Genomic DNA, 27598 nt, shown 5'->3' with positions numbered 1-27598 from the left:
TTCTAGTAGTCTTTGCACCCCTGACTGTTTGGATAGAATTTGCTGCTACCAGTACAAACACTGTTCAGGAGCACAAGCCAGTTGATGATCCTGATGATACAAGGTTTTTATTAATTGGGGAAGGTAGCAGTTTTTCTTTATTCATTCATAGGATATGAGTATTGCTGACAAGGCCAGCATTTGTTGCCTATCCTTAATTGCCCATGAGAAAGTTTGATGCAGGCAATCTAATGCACAGAGCTCAAGTTCATCACATCACTTTGAGGGGAATCTTGCTGTTTTCACATCCGTCATTTGAGATGATGTGATAGCAAGTACATTTCCTCTTTCAACCAGGTTATAATTCACATCAGTAAACTTCATCCATTTATGGGACTTCTCTCCATGCTTAGCGTTCTAGGGTCAATTGAAGCATCCTTACTACCACTAATATTTAAGAATATTTAACTTGGCTCAGACTGGGGAATCACAGCCAGGATCTCCATGTTTTGTATAGCTAAGATTTTACCACTGGGTATCAAAGCAGTCCTACAATTTAAAGAATTCACATAGGAAACAGAATTATGATTTGGCAGCTCTAGAATGAAAAAGACTTGCATTTATATAAATCCTTTTATGACCTCAGAATGTCTTAAAGCGCTTCACAGTTAATTAAGTACTTTTGAAGTATAGTCGCTGTTGCAATGTAGGAAATGCTACAGCCTATTTCTGCACTGCAAGTTCACACAAATAGCAGCTGATAAACTGTTTTAATGATGATGATTCAGGGATAAATATTGGGCAGGATACCTGGGATAACTCCCCTGCTCTTCTTCAAATTTGCTCAGTGGGATCTTTTATGTCATAGGAACGTAGGAAATAAGAGCAGGAGTAGGCCTGTTGGCCCCTCGAGCCTACTCTGCCATTCAACTAGATCATGGCTAATCTTTTACCTCAACGCCATTTTCCTGCACTATCCCTATATCCCTTGATGTTTTTAATATCTAAAAACCTATTGATCTCTGTCTTGAACATATTCAATGACTGAGCCTCCCCAGCCCTCTGGGTAGAAAATGCCAAAAGTTCACCACCCTCTGAGTGAAGAATTTCTTCCTTATCTGAGTTCCAAATGGTCTATCTCTTGTTCTGAGACTGTGTCCCATGGTTCTAGGCCCATCCCTATCCCCCAGCCAGGGGATCATCATCCCTGCATCTACCCCGTTGAAACCTGTGAGAATTTTGTGTGCTTCAATGAGGCCACCTCTAATTCTTCTAAACTGTCCACCTAAGATGGCAGACAGATGTTGGTTTAAAGCCCCATCCAAAAGACAGCGCCTCCAATAGTGCAGCGCCCCCTCATTACTACACTGGACTGTCAGCCTAGAATTTTATGCTCGAGGCTCTGGAGTGGGAAGTGACAACTGAAAGTGCTACCAACTGAGCTACAGCTGATTACAATATTTAACCACAAATGTCCTTAACATTCAAGTTCTGTTTATTTAAGTCTTGGACTTTTCCAATTAAAATCAGCAGTCTATTTTGTCACGCAGAGGTTCTGGATACATTTTTGCAGATAAAAGTTCTTTTTTTTTGTCAACCTTCCTTGTGGTGCTTATTTGATGTCTGGTTGCTCTCTGAAGTGAACTTCCCTCAATAACCACATGGCATTAGTTTGTATTTTTTTGACATATTTGTGTTTTGTTATGAATGGTCCCGGGTGAGGTCCCTAAATTTATTATGATCCCGGGTGAGATACCCCAAATTGTTAACTTCCTGAACGGGACCCCAATTTTGTTATGCTCCCAGATGAGGAGGAATGGGCTGGCTCCCCTTTAATCAATACCCTTGGTTGGTTGCAACAAGGTTAATTTAAAAAGGACCCCTTGCCCCCGTGGATACCTTTTCCCAGTCCAAATGTATTTGTTTTAGAAGGAGCCAATTTAATCAGGCTTTCTTGAGTCAAAGAAAGAGTAGGTTTATTCATTACTAAAAACTCAAGAAAAAAAAACACAACACACATACACACAGATCAGAAATGAGAAGTTGAGTCTAAAAATAAAAGTTAAAAAAGATATATGAGTCAGTCTTTGGATTGTCTGTGAGGAGTAGATGGAGAAATGTTGCGGCCATTAAATTGAGTGATTCCAGTAGACCTGACGTTGGCAGTTGAGCAGTTGGTTTGGAGATACTGGGTTCTGCAGGTTAGCTGAAAGAGCTGTCCTATTTCTTTTTTGACTATTGACTTGCCTCCAGCAACGAGAGAGAGGAGAGGTTTTTACCTGCGAGCTACAGGGATGCCTGGTTGATGTTTTTCTGCTGTGATCCTCATAATACATGCTAGCCCACCAGAACTAGAACACACGGATCAGGTTGGCAGCTGGCTTTTTAACCCATTTCCTTGTGTATTCCTGGAAGGGAAAAAACAAACATGTCTTTTATCCAGAATCTGTTTTCTTTCAACTCAGGTCATGTACACATCCTGAGATATAACTCAACTGGAGATGCTTTCTTCTGAGATGTGGTAATCAGTCTCCATTGTCTCTGTAACCACAGGAGTTTAAAGTTCAGTCTTTTGCATTGCATTTCTCCCTTTCAAATGTCTCTGTCTGAAGTAGACCTTGATGCTTTTTTAGGTGCGACATTCCATGTTCTCTCTGGAGTATATTCACGTAGGAATTTTCCAGAAAGTGGTCACTTTATGTTCTCAGCCAGTTTCTGCTTGTATGTCTTTTTGAAAAACCCATGTCTTCCTTAAAAGGTCAATATGCCTGTAAGTAATTCAGGACTGTGATCTGCTGTCGTGACACTTTTGATATTGGACTCTTGAGTTAAACTTTGCTTATTCATCTGATATATTAAGTGTGGAACTTAAATGAGGCACTGAAGGGTAATCATCACTGAATCCAGAATGAGAAACTGCTTTCAGGGAAGAACTTTGAGGAGGTCAAATGTTGCCAACATTTTAAAATTTTAAATGTTCATAGAAAAAAATTTGGGGACAGCCGGTAGTTAATGGCTACTCGCGTAAGAATAATTTAGAGCTTTTTGCTGGAGTATTTCTTTTAAAGTATGCATATGAGGGTTTTAAGAAAATGTTAAAAGTTCTAATACTAGATAAGCTTACCAATGCAATGTAAACTTGTATGTGTTAAATTCTTCCTGAGGATACAAAAATGTGTGTAAAAATGCATTCTCCAATATTTTACCTCAAAACACTACTGAATAGTACACTTAATGGCCAATGAAGTGCAATATTAGACTTAATGGGCAGGATTTTTATCTTAGAGTTGGGTAGCTTTAAGTTAGGAAATTTCCTGCCTCGGCGCATCCGCCTGGGGAATAAGTGCCCCGAACAGCATGATTTTTGTTCTGGGGTGGGTGGGCAGGGTGGAGAGAATGGGTGAGGGATACAGTGAGGCCCACTGCCCCCAGAAGCAGATTGGAGGCAGCCACAGGGGCACGCCGAGTGCCAAAGTAGGCTGGTTAAAAGGCCCACCCCAGTTCTCTGGCACTTTGTCCAAGTTGTTTTCTTAAATATTAGGTCCTCTAATCCTTATGCCTCTCGCCCCCATCCACTCCCCATCCATGGTAACCCATGCCCCTCTACCCACTCCCAATGGCCCCTCATACCCTCCATGCCAATCCATGCTGCCCACTCATCCGCATGCTCCTTTATAACCCATGCCAATTTGGTGCTAACCCATGCCACCCACTCATCCCACCCACTCATCCCTATGGTCTCTTAATGCACCTATGTCAACTCATGCCAACCCATGCTCCCCCACCCACCACCCTTTGCCCTTACACCCTCCATGCCAACTCACCCAGTATCTACCATGGGCAGACATTGGGAGCCATGCTGAGATGAAATAAAATAAAGTTCTAAGTATCTATTTTAGTCTTCATTTATTAAAAAAAACTCATTCATTAAGGCCCATTCAATACGTTTAAATCCCCTCAAGAATTTAATTTCTTTTTAAAAACAAACATTTATACTCCACCTCACCTCAAAGACAGCTAATCCTTTCATAACCTCTTGGAGCTGCCAATCAAACTGTGAGCTTACGACACTCCCTACTATGATACTAACAGACTGTAGAAGCAGTCAAGCAGTAACAATGCTATAATGAAAGTATTTAGGGTTATGTCAGCAAACATCTATTGAAACTGCTAGAACAGATTTTATTCACTATCACAGACACAGGCAAGCAGTTTTTTAATTCAAAATTTAAAGGGTAGGGGATTTGAATAACTTGACAACTTGACAGTTCTAAATATCTGCCCTTTACGAGCATTTACGTCATCCACCATAAAGTCATGAAACACACACTGTGGGTTGAGGCTTGTCCTATGCATTGAATTTAAGTGGCTCAGTTGATTTGTAATTTAAGCCTGTGTGCTTCACATCCCACCCCCTTTTCTTTACCAGTGAAATTGTTGGAAATAAGGGGGCTTTGGATCTTGATCCTGTCCACCGTCAGAGACTCTGCGAAAATCAAGCTGGATGAAACATCTGTTTATAGTTCTTTTCATGAACTGAATTAACATATCAGGAGGCAAGAAAGGAGCTAGGGAGAAAACAGGGAAGATAGTTTAAAAATATGGGGTCTCCCATTTAAGGGGAGATGAGCAGAAGCTTTTTATCTCAGATGAGGAATTCTCTTCCCTAGAGAGCAATGGAGGCTGGATCATTAAATGTATTAAAGACAGAGTTAAATAGATTTTTGATTGACAAGGGAGTAAAAGGGTATGGGGGTAGACAGAAAAGTAGAACTGAGGCCACAATCAGAACAGATATGATCTTATCAATGGTGGAGCGGCTTGAGAGGCTGACTGGCCTATCCATGCTCCTAATTCATATGTTCAGAGGCCAATTAGTCTGACACGAGATGTTGAGAAAATGCTGGAATCTATTATTAAGGAAGTATGACAATGCACGTAGAAAATCATTGTATGAGTAGACAGAGTCAGCATGGTTTTACAAAAGAGAAATTGTGTTTAACAAATTTATTAGAGTTTTTTGAGAATGTAACTAGTAGGGCAGATTACCAGGAAACAGTAGATGTATTATACTTGGATTTCCAAAAGACATTTTACAAGGTGCCTGAAAAGCTTAATAATGCAACGTAAGGACACATGAAGTTGGGGGTAATATATTAGCATGGGATCAGGGATTTGCTAATGACCCTGAAGCAGAGAGTAGGGATAAACCGAGCATTTTCAAGTTGGCAGATGGAACTAGTGGAATACTGCAAGGATCAGTGTTGGAGCCTCAGCTATTTACCATCTATATTAATAATGACTTGGACAAAGAGTCTAAGGATAATGTATGCTCACAATACAAAGCTATGTGGGAATGTAAGCTGTGAGGAGGACACAAAGAGGATACATATAGACAGGTTAAGTGAGTGGACAACAAAATGGCAGATGTAATATAATGTGGGGAAGTGTAACATTCTCCATTTTGGTAGTAAGAATAAGAAAGCAGAATATTTTTTAAAAGGCATGAAACTTGTAAATGTTGATGTTCAGAGAGACTTGAGTGTACTTATCCAAGGAACACAAAGTTAGTATGCAGGTACAGCAAGCAATTATGAAGACAAAAGGCATATTGGCCTTTATTGCAAGGGGATTGGAGGACAAGAATAAGGAAGTCTTACAACAATTATTCAGAGCTTAGATGAGACCATACCTGGAGTGCTATGTGCAGTTTTGGTCTCCAAATCTAAGTGGAATATACTTGCATTGAAGGTACAGGAAATGTTCACTAGATTGGTCCCTGGATGAGAGGCTGAGTAAATTTGATCTGTACTCTCTGGGGTTTAGAAGAATGAGAGGTGATCGCATTGAAACATGTAAGATTCTGAAGGGACTTAATTGAGAGGTTGTTCCCCCTTGCTGGGGCAATGTAGAATACAGGGGCAAAGCCTCAGGATAAGGGTGCGATCATTTACGATAGACGTGTGAAGAAATTTATTCACTGAAGAGGATTCTGAATATTTGGTAATGTCTACCCCAGAGGATTGTGGATCCTTCATCCTTTAGTATACGTTCACGTTGCTCCACTTAATGTTATTCTGCTTTAATTTCGGTCAGTTAATGGGGCCTATATTCTTGTTTAGCATTGCAAGATTAATTTTAAAGCGTTTCTTGCCGGTCTAAGGTAGGGCCATGTGACCCAGTCACTGCCATTTTGTACAGGCCTCTCTGGCTGCCTGACCCTATCTCTTGCTGCTGACCCTCTAGCTCGCGGCCTTTGCCCCTCCCTGACTCACCCATCCCCGATCCTTCTCCTCACCAAGTCTCCCGCTCCCTCACTCTCCCACTCAACGCTTCCCTCTCCTGAACCTGTGTTCCTGTTCAAGATCTAGATCTGATCAGAAGCCGGAGTTCCGGGTTGTGAAAGTGAGGATCTTGATGGTGCAGAAGTTCCGAGCTTGGGCAGTTATAATCAATGTACTTTATAAATGCTCCCACTCACTGCTTCCCTCTCCTGAACCCTCCCTGTGAGCGAGGGCTATGGAGATGAGTGGCAGAGCCATGAGTACCAGCACTGCTGCCCTTGGTTTGCACCAGGGAGCCTTTAGTCACCAGGCTCTGGACTGCTTGAGCTGCCATTTGTTACTGGCCATGTCTCAGCTCCTGCCCGATAGCATCTTCTTGAATGTAGATATTGTACTGAAGTTCATTCAAGAGCATAGGAAAATATACGGTTAAGTACTTCCCACTCTTTCTCATTCACTTAACCAACACATGAAAAGAAACAAAAAGTACACAAATTGGTGGTGGGGTCAGGAGGTCCAAGATCCTTACGCAGCCTTGAAACACACGTTCATGTGCTCACCTGTCTGATTCAGCAAAACAATGATATTTAAGCTGCTACACCTGCCTCTCATTACTCTTCTCCAGAGCCCTCACTTTCAGCGAGGTTTTGTTTTAATATTCCTTCACGGGATGTGGGCTTCGCTGGCTGGGCCAGCATTTATTGCTCATCCCCAATTGCCTTGAGGAAGGTGGTGTTGAGCTGCCTTCTTGAACCGCTGCAGTCCATGTGGTGGAGGTACACCCACAGTGCTGTTGGGGAGTGAGTTCCAGGATCTTGACCCAGCGACAGTAAAGGAACGGCAATGTATTTCTGAATTAGGATGGTGAGTGGCTTGGAGGGGCACTTGCAGGTGATGGTGTTCCCATACATTTGTTGTCCCTGTCCTCCTAGGTGGTAGAGGTTGCGGGTTTGGAAGGTGTTGTGAAGGAGCCTGGTGAGTTGCTGCAGCGCAAGACGCAGATGGTACACACTGCTGCCACTGTGTGTCAGTGGTGGAGGGAATGAATGTTTAAGGTGGTGGATGGGGTGCCAGATAAGTGGGCTGCTTTGTCCTGGATGGTGTCGAGTTTCTTGAGTGTTGTTGGAGTTGGACTCATCCAGGCAAGTGGAGAGTATTCCATCACACTCTTGTACTGTGCCTTGTAGATGGTGGACAGACTTTGGGGAGTCAGAAAGTGATTTACTCACTGCAGAGTTCACAGCCTCCGACCTGCTCTTGTAGCCACAGTATTTACATGGCTGGTCCAGTTCAGTTTCTGGTCGATGATAACCCCCAGAATGTGGGTTATGCGATGGTAATGCCTTCAGATGTCAAAGGGAGATGGTTGGATTCTCTCTTGTTGGAGATGGTCACATTCGGTGTTAACTGCAGCGCAAACCAAATCTCAGAGGGAAACTTTGCTTACGGGCCATGCATTTTTTTTGTATTCTGAAACGAGAAGGAAACATACTGAAACAAAAATAAAAATACCTGGAAAAACTCAGCAGGTCTGGCAGCATCTGCAGAGAGGAACACAGTTAACGTTTCGAGTCCGTATGACTCTTCAACAGAACTAAGTAAAAATAGAAAAGAGCTGAAATATAAGCTGGTTTAGGCGGGGGGGGACCAGTAGAGCTGGATAGAGGGCCAGTGATAGGTGAAGATAACCAAAAGATGTCATAGACAAAAGGACAAAGAGGTGTTGAAGGTGATGATATTATCTAAGGAATGTGCTAATTAAGGGTAGAAAGCAGGACAAGCAAGGTACAGATAGCCCTAGTGGGGGTGGGGTGAAGGGAAGGGATTGAAATAGGCTAAAAGGTAGAGATAAAACAATGGATGGAAATACATTTAAAAATAATGGAAATAGGTGGGAAAAGAAAAATCTATATAATTTTTTGGAAAAAAAAGGGGGGAGATCGAAAAGGGGGTGGGGATGGAGGAGAGAGTCATGATCCAAAATTGTTGAACTCAATATTCAGTCCGGAAGGCTGTAAAGTGCCTAGTTGGAAGATGAGGTGCTGTTTCATCCAGTTTGCGTTGAGCTTCACTGGAACATTGTAGCAGGCCAAGGACGGACATGTGGGCATGAGAGCAGGCCTTTTGACTCCCCTTTGATATTCAAACAAACGCTCAAGCTATCTAAAAATGCAAATGTTAGAGCCAACCTATTCACTTGTACCTCAAAACTAATGCCTCTATCCTTTCACGTGTTAAACCCCCAGCCAACCTGTCTTCTATTAACCTTTGCCCAGCTTAATTTAATCATCAACAACATAGAGATAAAAACAAAAAATTACTGCAGATGCTGGAAATCCAAAACAAAAACAGAATTACCTGGAAAAACTCAGCAGGTCTGGCAGCATCGGTGGAGAAGAAAAGAGTCGAAGTTTCGAGTCCTCATGACCCGCGCGTACACGCAGACACATAGCCTTCTTTACAGAATAACACAATATTCTCCAAAATATATTTTAAAATTAACCTCCGTTTCTCATACCTCCCTCCTTGTTTAAAAAAAAACCATCATAATTCCAAAAAAAGTGGTTTCATTTTTCAACCCACTTCATATTCGCTACTAGATTTATCAAACTATTATACAATAGTGTCCATGCACCAACCATGAAAATATATACAAATATTTTTTGTAAAAATAAAGTTCATTCCAGTCCATTCTCTATTTTCCAATGTCCAAGTTCTTTTGAATTTTGACAACGAACCTGCAATCAAATATTCTCATCAGACCACATGTTTAATTTGTAAATTTAAACTGTTGCAAAAATAAACTGCACTGAAACAGTCTGGCATTTTTGTTTGGAAACTTTTTCAGAAACTTCAAAGGAATGTGGTCAGCATGTATAACTGTCTCTGAAGAATTGTTTGCAACATACATTTCTGTTAACATGTGGCAGGTGATATGTGCCAGGTGGACCAAATCCACAAGGGAAACTCAACCACACTATCACAACGGTTTTGCAATTTGTATTTATGACGAGAAGATTTGTGCGCTGAATTCAGAAATAATAAGTCCACTGACAGCAGGGTAGGTGATGGTGTAGTGGTATTGTCACTGGACGAGTAATCCAGAGACCCAGGGTAATGCTCTGCGGACCCGGGTTCAAATTTGAATTCAATAAAAATCTGGAATAAAAAATAAATTGTTGTAAAACTCATCTGGTTCGCTAATGTCCTTTGGGAAAGGAAATCTGCCGTCCATACCTGGTCTGGCCTACATGTGACTCCAGACCCACAGCAATGTGGTTGACTCTTACATACCCTCTGACATGGCCCAGCAAACCACTCAGTTGTATCAAACCGCTACAAAGCCACAAAAAAGGAATGAAACCAGATGGACTGCTTGCCATCGACCGGAAATGACAATCGCAAACGCAGCCCTATCGCCCCTGTAAAGTCCTACTTATGAACATCTGGGGTCTAGTGCCAAAATTGGGAGAGCTGTCTCACAGACTAGTCAAGGCCTGACATAGTCATCCTCGCGAAATCATATCTTACAGATAATGTCCCATCACCTTCCCACTGGTGGCACAGTGATAAACAGTCGGGAGGGAGTTGCCCTGGGAGTCCTCAACATTGACTCCGGACCCAATGAAGTCTCATGGCATCAGATCAAACATGGGCAAGGAAACCTCCTGCTGATTACCACGTACCACCCTCCCTCAGCTGATGGATCAGTGTTGAATGGTGTTGAATACCATTTGGAGGAAGCATTAAGGGTGGCAAGGTCGCAGAATGAACTCTGGGTGGGGGACTTCAATGTCCAAGAGTGGCTCAGTAGCACCACTACTGACCAAACTGGCCGAGTCCTAAATGACATAGCTGCTAGACTGGATCTGCGGCGGGTGGTGAGGAAACCGAGAGGGAAAAACATCCTTGAGCTCATACTTATCCACCTTCACATTGAGGATAGCCTCCACTGCGTTGTGTGGCACTACCACCATGCTAAATGGGATAGATTTCGAACAGATCTAGCAACTCAAGCCTGGTCATCCATGAGGTGCTGTGGGCCATCAGCAGCAGCGGAATTGTTCTCGAACACAATCTGTAACCTCGTGGCCCGACATATCCCCCACTCTACGATTACCATCAAGCCAGGGGATCAACCCTGGTTCAATGAAAAGTGCAGGAGGACATGCCAGGAGCAGCACCAGGCACACCTAAAAATGAGGTTTCAACCTGGTGAAGCTATAACACTGGACTACTTGCATGCCAAACAGCATAAGCAGTAAGTGATAGACAGAGTCAAGCGATGCCACAACCAATGGATCAGATCCAAACTCTGCAGTCCTGCTACATCCAGTCGTAAATGGTGATGGACAATTAAACAGCTCACTGGAGGAGGCTCCACAAAAATCCCGATCCTCAATGCTAGAGGCACCCAGCACAGTGTAAAAGATAAGACTGAAGTATTTGCTGCAATCTTCAGCCAAAATGCCAAGTGGATGATCCATCTCAGCCTCCTCCGGAGGTCTCCAGCATCACAGATGCCAGCTTCCAGCCAATTTGATTCACTCCACGTGACATCAAGAAACGCTGCAGGCACTGGATACTGCAAAGGCTATGGGCCCTGATAATATTCTGGCAATGGTACTGAAGACTTGTGCTCCAGAATCTGCTGTGCCCCTAGCCAAGCTGTTCCAGTACAGCTACAACACTGGCATCTACCCGGCAATGTGGAAAATTGCCCAGGTATGTCCTGTACACAAAAAGCAGGACAAATCCTACCCGGCCAAATACCGCTCCATCAGTCTACTCTCGATCATCAGTAAAGTAATGGAAAGGGTCATTAGCAGGGCTATCAGGCGGCACTTGTTTTGCATTAACCTGCTCACTGGCGCTCAGTTTTGGTTCCACCAGGGCCATTCAGCTCCTGACCTCATTACAGCCTTGGTTCAAACATGGACAAAAGAGTTGAATTCCCAAGGTGAGATGAGAGTGACTGCTCTTGACATCAAGGCTTCATTTGACTGAGTGTGGCATCAAGAAGCCCTAGCAAAACTGGAGTCAATGGGAATCGGGGTTGGAGTCATACCTAGCACAAAGGAAAATGGTTATGGTTGTTGAAGGTCAGTCATCTCAGCTCCAGGACACCACTGCAGGAGTTCCTCAGGGTAGTGTCCTCGGCCCAACCATCTTCAGATGCTTCATCAATGACCTTCCTTCCATCATAAGGTCAGAAGTGGGGATGTTCGCTGATGATTGCACAATGTTCACCATTAGCGACCCCTCAGATGCTGACGCTGTCCATGTTCAAATGCAGCAAGACGTGGACAATATCCAGGCTTGGGCTGCCAAGTGGCAAGTAACATTCGTGCCACACCAGTGTCAGGCAATGACCATCTCCAACAAGAGAGAATTCAACCATCGCCCCTCGATGTTCAATGGCATTACCATCACTGAATCCCTCACTATCAACATCCTGGGGGTTACCATTGACCAGAAACCGAACTGGACTAGCCATATAAATACTGTAGCTACAAGAGCAGATCAGAGGCTAGGAATCATGCAGTGATTAACTTACCTCCTGAATCCCCAAAGCCTGTCCACTATCTACAAGGCACAAGTCAGGAGTGAGATAGAATACTCTCCACTTGACTGGATGAGTGCAGCTCCCACAATATTCAAGAAGCTTGACACCGTCCAGGGCAAAACAACCCACTTGATTGGCACCACATCCAGAAACATTCACTCCCTCCACCGCTGCCGCACAGTAGCAGCAGTGTGTACCATCTACAAGATGCACTGCAAGAATTTACCAAGGCTCCTTCAACAGCACCTTCCAGCCCACGACCACGACCATCTAGAAGGACAAGGGCAGCAGATAGATGGGAATACCACCACCTGGAAGTTCCCCTCTAAGTCACTTACCATCCTAATTTGGAAATATATCGCTGTTCCTTCACTATCGCTGGGACAAAATCCTGGAACTCCCTCCCTAACAGCACCGTGGGTGCACCTACACCACATGGACTGCAGCAGTTCAAGAAGGAAGCTCAGTACCACCTTCTCAAGGGCATCTAGGGATGGGCAATAAATGCTGGCCCAGCCAGCGAAGCCCACATGCCGTGAATGTATTTTTAAAAAATTTAGAGAATTTAAAAATTAATTTAAAACATTTATTAACAAAAGAAAATAATTTAAACACATACATAAGATTACAGTTACTTGACATAACAAATCCCAAAATTCCTAAATAACCTGACTCCCAACTACGCACCGCCTTTAATGCAAAGTCCAAAATAGATTTTAAATTTAAATAGGCAACCCAGCAAGGTTACCACAGCTCCCACTCAACAGTCAAATTCCAAAGGCTTTTAACACTGGAGCAGCACTCCTTCAGAGTGGCTAGAGGCTTCTCCCAAGCCTGATTCACAAGGTATACCTCTCCAAATTTTCCACGGCCACCCCCACATGGAGTTCCATCCTCCTTTATATATGTTTCTCTCTCTTTAATGTATAAAATCCCATTGTTCTACATGTCTTTGGAAATTTACTTTTCCCATAATATAAAAATCTTTCATGTTGTCAATGTGGCCTTTTCCTTTTGGGAAAAATTAATGTATTGCTTTGCCTCACTTTCTTGTTAGTTGTAAATATTACACCATCCCTTTGAAAATCAAACATCCCCTACACTTATCTAAAAATGCAAATTTCCTTCACACCCTATCTGGAACCCTCATCTTAGGTATCCATCTCAATTTCAAACGTCTGCTTTACACCTAACTCTTTTGATAATTTCCATCTTGTAGTCTAAGCATCTTTAGCCTAATTAAATCAGTCACACAGAACCATTCACATTCACACCCATAAGCCTTAAGTAATATTATTGTAAATATGATAGTTTCGTAGTACTTCAAAATGCTGCAAAGCTAACGCCAAACTTAAAGTCTCTTTCTCTGTAGTGGACTATTTCTTCTGATGTACATCCAACTTCCGTGAGAAATATCCTACCGTCTTCTCAATTCCTAGTTCATCTTCTTGTAGCAACATAGCACCAACACCCACATCACTGGCGTCAATAGCCAACTTAAACTGCTTTGTGTAAACAGGTGCTGAAAAAACAGGTGGTGTAGTTAAAACAGCTTTCAAGCTGTCGAATGCATTCTGACTCTACTGTGTACATTGGAAGTGTATGTTCTTTTTTTCACAATCCAGCCAGTGGAGCAACTACCCTGCTGAAATTTGGCACGAATTTCCAATAAAATCCACTCATGCTTAGAAATCTCAAAACTTCCTGTTTTGTTGTAGGCACTGGGAATTCCACAGTAGCTTTTACTTCTGCATCTCATGGGGCCATTTGACCATGTCCAACAGTATGGTCTAAATATGTAACTTACGCTCTCGCAAATCCACTTTTGGCCAATTTTACAACCAAATTAGCTTCCTGCAGCTCCTTTAAATGTTGTAAATGTTCCCCCCACGTTTGACTGAACACTATAAGTCATCAATATAAACAGCACAATTGCTCAATCCCTCAATCACTGTTTGTTAGTCTCTGAAATGTTGCTGGTACATTTTTCATACCAAAGGGCATTACTTTTTATTGATATAGATCATCCGGCATCACAAAAGCTGATAACTCTTTTGCCCTTTATGATAAGGGTACTTGCCAATATCCTTGCAGCACATCAATTTTTGTGATAAATGTTGACTGTCCCACTTTCTCGATATAATCCTCCAATTGTGCAATAGGATATGAGTCTGCCTTTGTTACTGCGTTTGCTTTTTGGTAATCAATACATAGGCCAGGATTTTCTGTGCCCTCTGGCATTGGGCGTGCACGGTGGTGTGAGCGGACAACATGGCATGATCGGTTTCATGACAGCGTGAAACCAGTTCACAATCAAGGGCTGCATTCTCCACCATTGGATATCAGGAACCTCATTATAATACATCTGCACATTGTTATGGCACAGCAGATGGTAAATACTGAACTGCTGAAATCCCAGAGGGAAACTTGAAACAGCTACCATAACTGTTTGCAATTTGTACTTTATTTTGAGATGCGTGCCTTCAATTCAGTAGTAATGAGCCCATCAAGACTTGGAGGTTTTTTACAAAACTAAATTAAACATTTATTAATAGAAGAAAAAGGTTTTTAAGCACATACATAGATCTACAAATTGCTACGATAATAACTGCTAAATCTCCTAATTAATCTTGCTCCCAGTTACATCTCTGTTAAGGCAACAGTAAAAACAAATAAATTTCAACAGGCCCAGGCAAAGCACACAATACCCTGGACAGTGAGTTTTATTAGCTTCGGTTCAAATAGACAGCAACTTGATACCTTGAGGCTTTTCACACTTGTTAAATCTTAGAATGCCTTCCTCCTTACACATAACCTCATCTCTTTTATACATTTTTCTCCCTTTTTAATGTAAATCCCATTGTTTCAATATGTCTTTGCAGCTTTACTTTTTTCATAATATAAATCTCTCATAGCACTCATTATCAGTAATCTTTGGGAAAATAAACACACTGTTTGGCTTAGCCTCTTATAGCTAGGTGTAACACTTTACCATCTCTGAAATTCACTACTCTGGTTTATCTAAAAATGCAAATGTTCTTCACATCTCACATTCTAAAACTTCAGCCATGTTTACATATTTAGTATTTCAAACCTAGCTTTCTTTTATTAACTCAAAAGCTCCAGACTAGCTGTCTGCAATCAATTAAAACCCGCACACACATAACCTCACACAGAGAAATTAATCCAAATCCCACTATTAACCCGCCTATACAATAAATCACAATAATATGAAAATTACTATATTTTCATGACAGCATCATTATTAGGCCAGTCCACCAGAATTATCCCCCCTACACCGCTCCCCCGGCCCGCTGGATCGTCTGCCCACATCAGCGGGAAAACATGCCAAGTGTTTCACAAGAGCACATAAGCAACACGCACTTGGTGGGCAGCACTTTGCTCGGGACTCCAAGGTTTGTTTGCCTACCTTGCTTCGGTCAGTTCTCGCAGTCATCAGTGCCAGGCTTCACAGCACCACATCACTTTTAGGAGGGCTCACAGCAGGTCTGTACCAACCAGATCATCCATATGTGGGTGGCTTTTCAATGGCTGTAGGGCTAGGGCTTACTTGGTGAAGGTGGCCTTAGGCAAAGGAAGAGGCTGTAGGATGAGGGCTGTACTGGGGAAGGAGGGTAACCCAGGGACTGTGTGGACCACATGTTGATCTGTGCAGGTGAGCTCAAGTTGGTGATGCCTGAGGAGACTCCAGAGGAGATGAGGCCAGATGGACATGTGAGGGTGTGTGTGTGAGAATGGGTGGTGATGTCCCTTGAGCTGGCAGTGAGTGAGATTTATGATGGGCTTGAGTGTGAGAGTTTAGAGTGCTGAAACGGTTGCCATACGCTAGCTGCACAGATGAGATAATTCATCCTCTGTCTGCATTGGGTGGCCAACCTCTTCTGTGCAGCATTGGCACTGATCACCACTGCTATCACCTTCCAAGCCGTAGTGGTAATGTTGCTACCCCTCCTGCGGCCAGACCGGGGGTAGAGGATATCACAGCGTCCAGAGGGCGTTCGAGGGCTGCAGTCTTCTTGTCTTTCAGGGCCATGTCTTGTTTGCTGCAGGCTTGGGCTGTAAGCACTGAACGTGGCTGTACTTCAAATGTGGTGCCTGGCGTGATGAAGTGGTGAGGTGAAGGCGTGGCAGGCGAATTGGATCCCACCTGCCATGGAAACAGTGTGTTTCCCGGGAATGCATGAATAATGTGGCAGGTTTGGGATGATACGGCGTGAAAACCTGCCATCACAGCAGTCGGGTAAAACGTCGTTTTACCTTCCCACTATTGCATTTAGTGCAAATCTGGGATGATTCCACCCATTGTCTTTGTAATCCATCTGGTTTCGGCACCATTACAATGGGTGAACTCCAATTACTGTGACTGGGCTCTATGATGTCATTTTGAAGCATAAATTCCATTTCTCTCAGCACTTGAGCTCATTTTACTGGATTTAATCTATATGGGTGTTGCCTTATTGAATCTGAATTCCCAACATCAACATCATGTACAGCTAAATCTGTTTTCCCCAATTTATTTCCACAAATTGCTTTGTGTGACTGCAATAGCTCTCTTAAATCACTCCAACACTTTTCTGGAAGATAACTTAACATCACATTTAGATTCTTTAAGTACTTATTCATTGTCCAATTTATCAGAGGAAGACCAGTTTCATAATCCTAACTTTCTATCTCCGTTTCTTTACTTACATCTACTAGTATCTCCTCCTGTTTATCCTCTCTGTTAAAGTATTTTTTGAGCATATTTACATGGCACACTTGCTGACTCTTCCTTCTATCTGGGGTATTTATTACGTAGTTTACTCCACTCAGTCTCTTTTCGATCTAGTACGATCCACTAAAGCTTGCCTTCAATCGTTCACCTGACACTGGCAACAATACTAACACTTTCTCCCCAGTCACAAAACTACAAGTCCTTGCCCTTTTATCTGCATTTGCCTTCATCACTTTCTGAGATATCTTTAAATGTTACCTAGCTATCGCACATGCCTTACTTAGTCTTTCTCTGAATTTCGTCACATAATCCAGTAGAGTTGTTTCAGAACTTTGACTCACTAATTTCTTCTGAATCAGTTTGAGTGGTCCCCTTATTTCATGTCCGTAAGTTAACTCAAAAGGACTGAACCCTGTTAACTCATTAGGGGCGTCCCTAATAGCAAACAACAAGAATGGGATCCCAATCATGTGTATAGTCTTGACTATATGCTCTAATCGTGGTCTTTAAAGTCTGATGCCACCTTTCTAATCACCGTGTGATTCAGGGCGATAGGCTGATGACCTAAATTGCTTTATTCCTAGGCTGTTCATTACTTCTTTAAACAACTGTGACATGAAATTCGAACCTTGATCCAATTGTATTTCTTTTGGTCATCCATATCTTGTAAAGAATTTAGTTAACTCCTCTACAATCATCTTTGCTGTCATTTTCCTTAAAGGTATTGTTTCTGGAAATCTTGTGAATACATCCATGAATGTCAGTTATTACTGATTCCCACTTGTAGTCTTAGGGAAGGATCCTACACAATCAATTAGGATCCTGTTTCTCAAATGCTGGAATAGGAATTAAAGGTGCAGGCTTAATTACTGCTTGAGGATTTCCTGTCACCTGACCTGTGTGACATGTTTGACAGAATTTGACTACATCTTTATGTTGTCCAGGCCAATGGAAATGTTTTTGTATCTTATTCCCAAATGTCTCGTCATTAGAATTTCATGAGCCACTTTCAAAATTTCATTCTGGCACACAGATGATATCACTACTTGGTGCACTATTGCCTATTTTTCATCTGCCGGAACATGAGGCAGTCTCCATTTCCTCATTAACACGTTGTTCTTAATGTAATAACACTCTTAATGTATTCTGCTTCTATTTCAGAATAAACTGTCTGGTTTAATTGCTTCAAGTCTAGATTCTGCTGCTGTAATTCCACTAACTTCAATGAACGCAACACTTCAACTTCATCCTCTCTAACCTTCTCCTCCTGAGTAATCTTTTCAAAGGTTGATCCAGCCTACTGAATTTCAGCATCCTCCCCCTGTCTTTTAAACTTTTCTTCTTCTTGCTTAAATTGTGCATTTGTGACTTTTGTCACCACACACTCCGGAAACAATCCAAGATGCTCTTTTGGAAAAACCCCTGTTGATTGTGTCACAACAAGTTGCTCCACTACAGTAGGCATGGTCACTATCTGTGGTCCAGCTATATCATTCCCTAGAATTAATTGAACCCCTACAATGGGCAATTTCTCTACTACCCCAACAATCATCACTCCTGTTTTCAAATCACTTTTTAAATTTACCTTATATAATTAAATAGTTGACTTCTCCATGAATTCCCCGAATTAATACTCTCTCCTTTAATAATACTTCTGGACAACAGATGGCACTATCCGATAACATTTAAGAACTGACTAGCCCCCGTGTCCCTTAAAATTTCGACATCCTTTCCTGTTCTTCCCTGAGAATATGGATACACTTTTCCTTGGCATATAAAATCTTTAAACAACTCTGTAACCTGCCCTACAGAACTCTTTTGGGTAGGTTGTGATCACATTCCCACTTCTCTAGCTGCCACTGATTCTTCCTATTCTACCTGTACAGGAACCACTGGTTTATTTTGCCCTGGATCTCAGAGCCCACAGTACTCTTATTTACAGAACTTTCCTGAGTTCCTATTACTGCAATCAGTTTCCTGTTTAATCTCCAAATACTTGATATTGTATGTCCAGCCTTATTACAATGGTAACATATCAGTTTCCTTCCTTCAACTTTACTTTCCACCTTTGCATCTATTATGACGTGGTAGATGAAAAGTGCCAGGCGGACCAAACCCACGAGGGAAACTTGGTCACGCTATCACATTGGTTTTGCAATTTGTTTTTATTATGAGATGTGTGCACTGAATTCAGAAGTAATAAGTCCACCAAGACCTTTAGAGATTTAAAAAAATAAATTAAAATATTTATTAGCAAAGTAAAAGATTTCAAGCACATACCTAAGATGACAATTACTACTAAAATAACTCCTGTAATTCCTAATTAACCTGACTCCCAGTTATACTCACTTTAAGGCAACGGTAAAAAAAATAGATTTTTGATTTAAAACAAACTCAGCAAGTTAACACAATACCCTGGACAGTGGAATTTCAAATGGCTTTTCCCCAGCTTCAGTTTAGTTAGACAGCAGACTTATGCACAAAGGCTGGAGACTTCATTAAGGCTATTTCACACAATCCTGATAGATCTTTCATGGCCTTCTGACACATAGCCTTTCATTCTCCTTTACATATGTTTCTCTCTTTTTAAGATGGAAATCTATTGTTCCATATGTCTTTGAAACTGTATCTTCCTCATAATATAAAAACTTTAATGTTGCCAATATTATCAGTAACCTTTTGGGAAAAATAAATACATTCCTTAGCCTTGCTTATCTGGCTAGTTATAAACAGACTAAGATCCCTTTGAATCCAAATATCCCTTTATTTATCAAAAAATGCAAATTCCTTTCACACCTTACATGCTAAGCCAGCATCCATGTTTACTCATTAGCATTCAAGCACCTTTCTTCTTTTGATAATTTAAGCTTGCAGTCTGCTTGACTACAAAATGTAATCAAATCACACACAGACCCAACTATACTTCCCCCCATAAACCTACTTCACAATAAACCAGAAAAATATTATGAAAATTATTATACTTTCATGACACATCTTTAATAAACTGGCATCCTTTAGCTTGATCCTTATTATGAATATTTCCACCACCGCTAGGTTTTCTATATCTCCAACTTCCATGTGACCTTTTTCCTACACGCATCTGTTTGTGTGAAATAGCATACATATCGGCTAAAACAGCAGCTTCCCTGATCTTTTTTGCTTTGTCTTTCATCTAAATATGTCTTGATGTTTACTGGAGTGCTATTTCTAAATCCTTCCATAATCATACCCTTTCTTACATTTTCAAAAGTCTAGCCCTGAGCCATTGATCCCAGACAATTTCTTTGTCTTTTGCAAACTCCACAAATGTCTGATGCAGTCTCTTCCTCATAGTCCTACACTTCAACTGATACGCTTCAGGGGCAAGCTCATAGGCATTTAATATTGCCTTCTTTATTATCTCGTAATCTGCAAACTGTTCCTCTGATAAGCTAGCATACACATCCATTGCTGTACCTGACAAAACACTTTGTAACATGATAGTCCAAGCATCTCTTGGCCAATTCAATTTCATAGCTATCTTTCCAAATGAGATGAAGTATCTTTCAACTCCATCCTTTGTAAATTTAAGCACGAATCGAAGGTTTTTAGTTAAATCAAATTCCTCAAAGGAATCAAAGTTACCATCTGAATCACTATCTGTCCTTTCTCCCTTTATCCTAAGTTCACTTAAGACAATTCATATTGTCTGGCCTCTTTCTGTCTCTGAAGCTCTCTGTCGCTTTCCTTTTCTCTTTCCTCAGTTGCTAATTTCTCTGTCTGAAGTTGAAGTTCAAGCTTTCGCATTTCTATCTCTTGCAATCTTTTCTTTTCCTTTTTCTGCTCCTCTTTTTCCCAAATGAAGCTTTTTTTAGTTCTATTTCCTTTAATCTGTCCTTTTCTTTTTCTTTCTCTTTTCTTTCCAACTTGAGTTTTTTCACTTTGCTTTTCTCTTTCTTCCAATTCAAGCTTTTGCCTTTCTCTGTCTCTTTCTATATCAAGCTGCTTCATTTGCAGCTGAAGTCTTACTACCTCCAGCTGTGACACACTAGTTTCAGGCATCCCTTCCTCCAACTTTAAATGCTGAGTAAGTACTGTAACCATATCAGCCTTATGAAATTCCGCTTTTATCTATACCTGAACGTCATCTGCTAATTCTCTCAACTGAGTTTTAGTCAGAGATTTCAAATACTCCATAGTCACATTTTCCACACCCAGAAAATTTGTAGCAATTGCCAAAGCCATTTTGCAGTCCAACCACTTTAAAACCCCTCAACATAAAACTCCTGAGCTCATTGTTCTTTTCGTACTCGTATTCCTTAGATTCACAAACTCTAACCCAATCAAGGAGTTTTAATAATCCCGGGCAAGCCCCCAAATTTGTTATGACCACAGCTACGCAAACCAAATCCCAGAGGGTAACTTGGATTACGGGCCATACCCTTTTTGTTCTGTATTCTGAAAGGGAGAAGAAAATGTACTGATCTCAGCAATAAGAAGTTCAATAATACTTTTGGGATTTTACATAAAAGTAAAAGTTTTATTCACAAGAATAAAAGAAAACTTAAGCACACAAGATTACAATTACAAAGTTAAAAATGAACCTTAGAAAACATTCCCCCAAAAGACTCCCAACTTGGTCAGACACACAAATAAACACCTTCCAGGCAATCCCACAGCTTTTGAAAGAGCAGGCAGAGAGGGACTGGGTAGCCGTCAGGCAGTCAAAAAAGGCAAGGCAGGTAGTGCAGCAGACCCCTGAGGACATCCCAATTTCTAACAGGTACTCAGTTCTGAGTACCAATGGGGTAGAGGGATCCTGTAGGGAGAGCAGTGAGAGTCATGACCAGAGCACCTTGGGTTGCTCAGCTGTGCAGGAAGGGAAGAGTAAAGGGAGGAGAGCAATAATGGTAGAGGATTATATAGTTAGGGAATAGACAGGTGCTTCTGTGGTCACAGATATGATTCCAGGATGGTACGTTGCCTCCCTGGTGTAAGGGTCATGGATATCACCGAGCAGCTTCAGAGCATTCTGGAGGGTGAGGGTGCACAGCCAGAGGTCGTGGTTCACATTGGTACCAACGATATCGGTAAAAAAGGGGTGAGGTCCTGCAGGCTGAGTTGAGAGAGTTAGGAAAGAGATTAGCGAGCAGGACCCCAAAGGTAGTAATAGAAACTAGGAGCAGGAGTAGGCCATTTGGCTCTTCGAGCCTGCTCCATCATTCAATTATGATCATGGCTGATCCTCTATCTCAACGCTATGTTCCCGCTTTCTCACCATACCCCTTGATGCCCCTAATATCCAAAAAATAATCAATTTCCAGATTACTTCCAAGGCCATGTGCTAGTGAGTATGGAAATAGGAGAATACACCAGATGAATGCGTGGCTGGAGAGATGGTGCAGGTGGGAGGGCTTCAGCTTTCTGGGGCATTGGGACAGGTTCTGCGAAGGTGGAATCTATACAAGCCAGATGATCCACACCTGAATAGGATCGGGATGAACGTCCTTGCAGGAAGGTTTGCTAGTGTTGTTGGGGAGGGTTTAAACTAGATTGGTAGGGGGGTGGGAATCTGATGGCAGATTCAGATAGGACAAATTCAGAGCAGGGAGTGGGAGACAGAAAATTAGCGAGTGACTCTTAAAGACAGAAGAAACAAAGGTTAAAAGGTTTACAGCACAGGAATCTGGCAATGTTAAAAGGTTTTTATTTAAATGCAAGGAGTATAGCAAACAAAGCCGATGAGGTGGGGGCACAGATACATGGCGGCGTGATATCATTGCTGTAACAGAAACTTGGCTTGAAAAGGGGCAAAAATGACTGCTGACCAGTCCTGGATATAGGGGTTTCAGGCAGGATAGAGAAGAGGCAAAAAAACAGTGAGGGTCTAGCATTATTGCTTAAATAATCAATTGCAGCTGTGGGGAGGGATGATATACTAAATGAATCATCAAATGAGGCCAAATGGATTGGGCTCAGGAATAAAACGGGGGAAGCCACACTACAAGGGATGTAATAATGAAAGGCAAATAGAAGAGTGAATATGTAGGCAAATTTCTGAGTGCAAAAACAATAGGACAATAATAATTGTGGACGTCAACTACTCTAATATCAACTGGGATACGAACAGTGTTATAGGCACAGAGGTCACAGAATTCTTGAACTACATTCAAGAGAACTTTTTTAGCCAGCATGTTACAAGCCCAGCGAGAGGGAGTGCAATTCTGGATTTAGTATTAGGAAATGAAGCTGAGCAAGTGGATGAAGTAGCAGTGGGTGACTGTTTTGGAGATAGTGAACATAATACATTTAGATTTAATATAATTATGGAAACGGATAAAGATAAAACAGGAGTAAAAGTTCTAAATTTGGAAAAGACAAATTTTACAAAGCTGAGAGGTGATCTGGTGAAAGTGGACTGGTTAGAGCTACTTGAAGGGAAATCAGTGACAGACCAGTGGGAGGCGTTCAAAAATGAGATTTTACAGACACAGTGTATACATGTCCCCACAAAAAAAAAAGTGTGGTACTGCCAAATCCAGAGCTCCCTGGTTATCTAGAAGCACATATGGTAAGATAAAGCAGAAAAAGAAAGTTTATGACAGTCACAAAAAACTTAATACCGTAGAAAGCCTACTGGAGTATAGAAAGTACAAGGGTGAAGTAAAAAAGGAAATTAGGAAAGCAGAGGGAGGTTATGAAAGATTATTGGCAGGTAAAATTAAAAAAAACCCAAAGGTGCTTTACCGGTACATTAAGAGCAAGAGAATAACTAAGGAAAGAGTAGGGCCAATCGGAGATGCATATGGTAACTTGTGCTCTGTTGAAGATGTGGGCAGGGTTCTCAATGAGTACATTGTCTCTGTCTTCACTAAGGTGAGGGATGAAGCAGATATTCTAGTTAAAAGAGGAGGAGTGTGAAATATTAGATACAATAAGCATAGTGAGAGAGGAAGTACTGGAGGGACTGACATCCTTGAAGGTGGATAAGTTGCCAGGGCCAGATGGATTGTATCCCAGATTGTTAAAGGAAGCCAGGGAGGAAATAGCGGATGCTCTGAGGATCATTTTCCAATCCTCACTAGATACAGGTGAAGTACCAGATGATTAGAGGTCTGTGAACATTGTGCCATTATTTTAAAAGGGTGCAAGGGATAGACCAATTAATTTTAGGCCGATCAGTCTGACATCATGGTGGGAAAATTATTAAGATCAATTCTGAGAGACGGGGTAAGCTGTCACTTAGAAAGGAATGGATTGATCAGAGATAGTCAGTATGATTTTGTTAGGGAAAAGTCGTGTCTTGCTAATTTAATCACATTTTTTGAGGAAGCAACAAGTAGGATTGATGAGGGTAGTGCAGTGGGTGTTGTTTACATGGATTTTAGTAAGGCATTTGACAAGGTCCCACATGGCAGACTGGTCAGAAAAGTAAAAGCCCATGGGATACATGGGAATGTGGTGAGTTGGATTCAAAATTAGCTCAAAGACAGGAAACAAAGGGTAATGGTCAATGGATTTTTTTGCAAATGGAAAGTGGTTTCCAGTGGCGTTCCACAGGGCTCAGGGTCCCTTGCTGTTTGTTGTATATATTAATGATTTGGACTTAAATGTGGGTGTAATAACTGGGAAATATGCAGATGACTCAAAAATTGGTTGTCTACTAGCTAGTGAAAAGGATAGCTGTTGTCTCTAGCATTATATCAAAGGTTTGATTGAGTGGGCAGAACAGTGGCGGATGGAATTCAATCCAGAGAAGTATGAGGTAATGCATTTGGGGAGGGCAAACTAAGCTAAGGAATACACAATGAATGGGAGGATATTGGGAGGGGTAGAGGAAGTGAGACACCTTGGTGTGCATCTCCACAGCCCCCTGAAGGTGGCAGGACAGGTGGATAAGGTGGTAAAGAAAGCATCTGGAATGCTTTCCTTTATTGGACGAGGTATAGAATACAAAAGTAGTGATATAATGATGGAACTATATAAAACGGTGGTTAGGCCACAGCCAGAATTTTGTGTATCGTTCTAGTTGCCACATTATAGGAAGGACATAATTAAATAATTGCTCTGGAGAGAGTACAGAGGAGATTTACAAGAATGTTGCCAGAGCTTGAAAATTGCAGCTATGAGGAATGATTGGATAGGCTGGGTTTGTTTTCCTTGTAACTGAGGAAGCTGAGGGGTGCCTGATTGAGGTGTACAAGATTATGAGGGGCCTAGATAGAGTCGACAGGGATACCCTGTTTCCCTTAGCAGGGAGGTCAATTACCAGGCGGCATAGACTTGAGGTAATTGGTAGAAGGATTAGAGGGGACATGAGGAAAAACTTCTTCACGCAGAAGGTGGTGTGTGTTTGGTATTCACTGCCTGGTTTGGTGGTGGAAGCAGAAACCCTTAGCTCATTTAAAAAGCACCTAGATCTGCACCTAAAGTGCTGTAACCTGCAAGGCTACAGACCAGGTGCAGGAAGGTGTGATTAAAATGGGCAGCTAGTTTTTTTTCTTCCTTTTCAGCTGGCGCAGACACAATGGCCTGAATGGCCTCTTTCTGTGCTGTAACATTTCTATGATTCTATGGTTTCTATGGTTCTAACATTCACTTACAGGTGTTTAATTATAAAAATTCAGTAATATTACCCAAGGCAAACTGTTACCGTTTACATGATCACTTAAACTCTCTCCTACTCTGCTGTGGAAATCCAAATATTCAGAGCAAGATTGCTTGTTGCAGCCCAAGACTTTTCTGGCTTGACTGGATGGCTGATTCAAACTGCATCTTCTTCCAGCTATGAGCTGTTTTCAGGAGATCTTCCTCACACAGCCAATAGCTAACATCAACTGCTATAGCCAACAGCTCTATCTCACAGCAGCTCATCCCCTAAGCTCTCCACAGTAACTCTAAAATACCTTTTTCCCCTTTCATCTCAGGTTACATTGTTCTCACACCTCTTTGAAAATTAAATCATTCCAAATATAAAATCTTTCATTTTTCTATTGCACCTTTGCTTTCGGGTCAATAAAATGTGATATACCCATGTATGTTTACCTACGGAACTCTTGCAAGGTGCAAACATGCTTCTTGACACCTTTGGCTTCCCTTTGATAGTCAAACAAACTCACAACTTATCTAAAATGCAAATATTGGATCCTACCTATTCACTTGTATCTCAAACCTAATGCTTCTATCCTTTCATGTTTGAAACCTTCCAGACAACCTGTCTTCTATTAACCTCTGCCCAGCTTAATTAAATCATTTACATACACACACACACACACACACACACGCAGAGACACACAACCATTTTTACAGAATAACACAATATTCCCCAAAATTATTTTTTAAAATAATCACCATTTGTCACACCTGGCACTTAAGTGGCATGAATGCTACTTGCCACTTACCAGCCCAAGCCTGAATGTTGTCCAGGTCTTGCTGAATATGGACACGGACTGCTTCAGTATCTGAGGAGACGTGAATGGTGCTGAACATTGTGCAATCACCAGCAAACATCCCCACTTCGTACCTTAGGACAGAGGGAAGGTCATTGATGAAGCAGCTGGATTAGGGACATTACCCTGAGGAACTCTTGCAATGATGTTCTGGGACTAAGATGACTGACCTCCAACAACCACAACCATCTTCCTTTGTGCTAGGTATGACTCCAACCAGTGGAGAATTTTCCTCCTGACTCCCATTGACTCCAGTTTTGCTCGGGCTCCTTGATGTCACACTCGGTCAAATGTGCCTTGATGTCAAGGGCTGTCACTCTCACCTCACCCCTTGAGTTTAGCTCTTTTGTCCAGGTTTGGACTAAGGCTGTAATGAGGTCAGGAGCTGAGTGATCCTGGCAGAACCAAAACTGAGCTTTATTTCTGAGTAAGTGCTGCTCGATAGCACTGTCGACAACTCCTTCCATTTCTTTGCTGATGAGCGATAGTAGACTGATGGGATAATAATTGGCCAGGTTGGATTTGTCCTGCCTTTTGTGTACAGGACATACCTGGGTGATTTTCCACATAGCCGGGTAGATGCCAGTGTTGTAGCTGTACAGGAACGGCTTGGTCAGGGGCACGGCTAGTTCTGGAGCACAAGTCTTCATTACTATTGCTGGAATATTGTCAGGGCCCAGAGCCTTTGTAGTATCCAGTACCTTCAGCTGTTTCTTGATATCAAGTGGGATGAATCAAATTGGCTGAAGACTGTCATCTGTAATGCAGGAGACCTCAGGAGGAAGCTGAGATGGATCATCCACTCGGCACTTCTGGCTGAAGATGTTTGCAAATGCTTCAGCCTCATCTTTTGCACTGACGTGCTGGGCTCCCCCATTGTTGAGGATGGGGATATTTGTGGAGCCTCTTCAAGAGAGAGAAGCAGCAAGCAGGAGCATTTTAAAAAACCATGGATTATAACAGCCGCAGCTTGGCGCTTCTGCACCATCGGGATCTGCACTTCCACAACCCGGAGCTCTGGCTTCAGATTGGGTCTGGATCTGGAACTTGAATGGGAACGCAGGTTCAAGAGAAGTAAACAGCAAGTGGGAGAGTCGGTGAGTGGGAGGTTTGTGAAAGGGTGAGAAGGGGAGCTGCAGAGGCTGCAAGTTGAAGGGTCGGCAGCTAGAGAGGGGTTAGGGAGTGGGAGATGCCACGAACAGTAGGATCGGTTAGAGGGAGGGTTCACAGCAACCGGGAAGGTCAGAGGGCGTGGTATGTGGCGAGCAGGAGGGTCGGGAAGCAGGATCAGCAGCAAGCGGTAGGTACTGCAAGTAGAAAGTTGTTCTGGTGAAGAGTCATACGGACTCGAAACGTTAACTGTGATCCTCTCCGCAGATGCTGTCAGACCTGCTGAGCTTTTCCAAGTATTTTTGTTTTTGTTTTGGATTTCCAGCATCCGCAGTTTTTTGCTTTTATTATTATATTAGAAAGTTACCATATTTCTTTTATATTTTTAACTTTGTTATTTTAAAAGTTATTTCATTTAACAGGAGGAATTTAGCAATGTAAAGTATTTTAACTTATATGGTATAATGTTTTAATGCCTTTTTTTTCTGATGAGGAA

At 42.0% G+C, this 27598-nt stretch overlaps 1 protein-coding gene across 2 annotated transcripts in view; it reads left to right on the top strand.

Annotated features, from left to right (window-relative positions):
* Positions 1-27598, top strand: part of tmem39b (transmembrane protein 39B) — a 111049-nt gene that overhangs the window by 40317 nt on the left and 43134 nt on the right. The gene's annotated exons all lie outside the window — the stretch shown is intronic.

This window comes from Cetorhinus maximus, chromosome 21 (genome assembly GCF_964194155.1).
Source record: "Cetorhinus maximus chromosome 21, sCetMax3.hap1.1, whole genome shotgun sequence".
Classification (NCBI taxonomy): Eukaryota; Metazoa; Chordata; class Chondrichthyes; order Lamniformes; family Cetorhinidae; genus Cetorhinus; species Cetorhinus maximus.
Note: the sequence above shows the minus strand (reverse complement) of the source record. Positions and strands in the feature narration are given on the sequence as shown.